General features: G+C 34.3%; 1 non-coding gene across 1 annotated transcript; it reads left to right on the top strand.

Moving 5' to 3' along the window:
* Positions 1–2,510: 2,510 nt before the first annotated feature.
* Positions 2,511–2,613, top strand: LOC114047422. Its single transcript, XR_003569608.1, has one exon. It is a non-coding gene; the product is annotated as a U6 spliceosomal RNA (small nuclear RNA).
* The last annotated feature ends 958 nt before the right edge of the window (positions 2,614–3,571 follow it).

Raw genomic sequence — 3,571 nt, 5'->3', positions numbered from 1 at the left:
CCTCAAATTTTCCCAGAAAACTTCATCTGGATTGTTCCTTGTTTCATATTCACTTGGCATGCCCCATGGCCAGTCAATAAACTAAATATTTCTTAAGAGAATATGTGGTCATTTATTCCACTTCTGTATATTAAGAGCTTAGAATAGTGCCGTCCACATAGTAGGCACTTTTAAATGTTCGGTGAGTGTTAAATGAATCAATCAAGTCAATCCCATTAATTGTATAGATGAGAAAATTAGAATCCAGAGAGAGGAAGTAATTTGACTACAGTCATATTGTTAATGACAGCCAGTAGTAGCCTTCTGATTTCCAATCTTTTCCTGTATACTAGCTACTCTTAGCATTTCATTTTTAGAATTGATGTATTTAAAGCTACTTTATAAAGCAGAGATTTATTTTGATGTGTTAGGAGTTTGGAGATAAATTATGCAACCTCAAAAAATTGATGTGCATAGCCCAGGGTCTTGCACATAGCAGGTACATGCTCAATAAGTGTTGATTTTTTTTTTTACAAACCATTCTAATGAATTTCATTAGAAGTGAATTATCTCCAAATCAAAATGTTATTCAGGGATATTTTTACTATAATCAATTAGGAGATCAATATTTCCTACATTTAACAACAGACATTTAAGTTGTTTTATTTGACTACAAGCTTAATTGTTTCTGATATTTCTCTCCTACAAGATGCTTATAATTTTAGCAAAATAAGTTTTTGTAATTTTGAATTTTATTTATGAATATGAAATTGGGGCAAATAATTGAATCAACTTTAAATCATGTTAACATAAAATATTTCCAAGACAGGCTAAGATGGGAAGCTTGCACTGGTAAGGAAAAATTCATTTTCATGATTTTCCAGTTCTTGCACGATTTCTTAATTAGGAAATACAATAATGATAACTTACATTCTTATAGCACTTTAAGGTTTACAAAATATTTTCCATCTGTGAGGTATGTGGTTCAATTATAATTATCCCTATTTGACAGATAAGAAAATTGAAAGTCAGAGACATTAAGTGATTTGCCCATGAAGATCACACAGATAATAAATGTAAGAACAGATATTCATGCTCAGTTCTCCTGCCTCCAGATCTAGTCCTCTTTTTACTGTCATAGTAAGTCTAAAGGAAGATAATTTTTTTTCCAGGCCTGCTATTGCAATTTAAAAATGAATCTCTTCCATAGTATTTGGAATATACATATTTTATGGTACTCCCTCATATTCAGCATTGTGCTATATTTATTTCTATGCATATGTTATCTCCCCCTCCCCACTAAATTGAAAATCCTTTATAGGAAGAACAAGGTTTTGTTCTTCACTGTATCACCCAAAATGGCCATTACAATCTTCTAAAGAGTATGAGCTCTTTGAGGGAATTGAATCTAGTGTTTTTGTGTCCATATCCCCAGCACCCTCCACATCACCTGGCACATAGTAGATGCTTAATAAATATTGGTCAATGAAATTTTTTTTATTGTAGATGTTTGGTGAATGAATATTATTCAGTATTAAATCTAGATGCTTATGAACTCTATCAATTCAGCGACATGGCATTTCTTACAATTGGCCTAATGATAAAATGCTAACTTCAGTAGGGAAATATTGCTCTCAAGATTTAAATGGGAATTTTTTTGTTTTTTCATGGATTGGTATGGCCAAAGAATTTATCACCTACTAAGCAAACCTACTGGTAATGAACTTCTCCCTGCTCAGCTAAGGTAGTCTTCAGAAAGCTGGCTCTGTCTGTCACCAATACTGTCACCAAAACACAATAAAGCATAGTCCTCAAGAGCTCAGAATCACCTCCATATCATGAAGAGACATCAGAGTAGGATTTTATGGAGGAACTTTGTGAATATTGACCCAAAAAAAGATCTAGAATCATCACTAAGCCCTAGTGAATTCTGAAAATAAAACTTTTGTAAAAGGTCACATGAATCTATGTTCTCAAGCATGATACAATTAGACATTATAATCTGTATTCCATGATATATTATAGATTCATAGAATGTTAAAGATGAAGAACATTAACATGATTCTTAGAAGAGACAGTAGTAAGCACCATGGATAGCACTTATAGAAAAAATCAGAGTGCTGTAGTTTCCTGGTTCAGCACTGGAGTGGTGGATAGCAGCAGAGTAGGGCTGTAATGCACTGTCCATACGCCTGCAGGGCAGTGAGTGAGTGATGCAGCAATGGTTAAGTATGTGATGAGGGCTTTCAGAGACAACTTTAGCTATATTTATAATTTTTTAATGATATGGCAAGACAGAAGGGAAAAGGGAAGAATCCCTAGCAATGAAGATATCTAAAAGAGAAAATTCCAAAAGAGTGGAATTTCTTTCCAAAAGAAAAAAAATCACAGATAGCACTAATACCAAAAATGGCAACCCAAAGGACATCAATAACTCCTGACTCCATGCCTACTTTCTTATCTTTATAAAATCTTTATGAAAATGGCCTGCACATGAAAAGCTGGTATCCTTAATAAAAGTGTGAAGATACTTGCTTTGACAGCACATATACTAAAATTGGAAAGATACAGACAAGATTAGTATGGCCCTGGCACAAAGATGACATGCAAATTTATGAAGCATTCCATATTTTTGGTAGGCCTCCAACTCTGTCACTCTGAATCTGCAAAGCCTTCCACCTAATTGACAGTGGCTGGCAACAGCAACTTTCTACTAGAGCTCCACCCAGGGACAAGTCTGCAGTTGTGTTGCCTAGACCCAAAATAAGATCTAGATCCTGGAAAATCCAGGAAGGCAGCAACCAAATCATCCTCTAGATCAGACAAATTAGGATCTGCTAATAACTTTCAGCTCTCTAGTTTGAAATGCCCTTGTGATCCTTGAAGAAAACACCACTCAGTTCCCAGAGAACTCAGGGTCCCAGATAATATAGACCAGTACCTTACAAGGCCCTGATATTTCTTCCAGAAGTTCAGAAAGCCTGACTCTAACACAAAGTTTAAATTGAGGAAGTAAAGCTAGAAGGATGACTTAACAAACAAAAAAAAACTCCCCAAATAAAGAGATATCATGATGCCAGGGATCCCCAAGACAGAAACCCAGAAGAAGAGAATAATCCCAGAATACCTACAAGTATGTTGAAAAACATGGCTTGGCCACAAAGTCAACTAGGATTCCTAGAAAAAAGAAACAAAAGTCTTGAAAATGATATTTTATTCTATTCACCTCCACAGAAAGAACTGGTGGAGTTTGAATGCGGATCAGAGCATACTATTTTTCACTTTATTTTTTTTCTGGTCTGTGTTTTCTTTTACAACATGACTAATATGGAAATATATTTTGCATGATCACAAATGTGTAACCTATATCAAATTGCTTAACATTTCAGGGGAGAGGGGAGGAAGGGAAGGAGGGAGAAAATTTGAAACTCAAAATTTTTTAAATGAATGTTAAAAATTGTTTTTACATGCAATTGGGAAAATAATTTTTAAAAAAAGAAAAGTATTTAAGTGAAATTAAAATGCTAGAGAAAAGAATTGAAAAACAAATGAGAGCTTTTGAAGAAGGGCTTGGAAGGTGAATAAAGTTTAG

This window comes from Vombatus ursinus, unplaced genomic scaffold, assembly GCF_900497805.2.
Source record: "Vombatus ursinus unplaced genomic scaffold, bare-nosed wombat genome assembly UNPS02014786.1, whole genome shotgun sequence".
Classification (NCBI taxonomy): domain Eukaryota; kingdom Metazoa; phylum Chordata; class Mammalia; order Diprotodontia; family Vombatidae; genus Vombatus; species Vombatus ursinus.
Note: the sequence above shows the minus strand (reverse complement) of the source record. Positions and strands in the feature narration are given on the sequence as shown.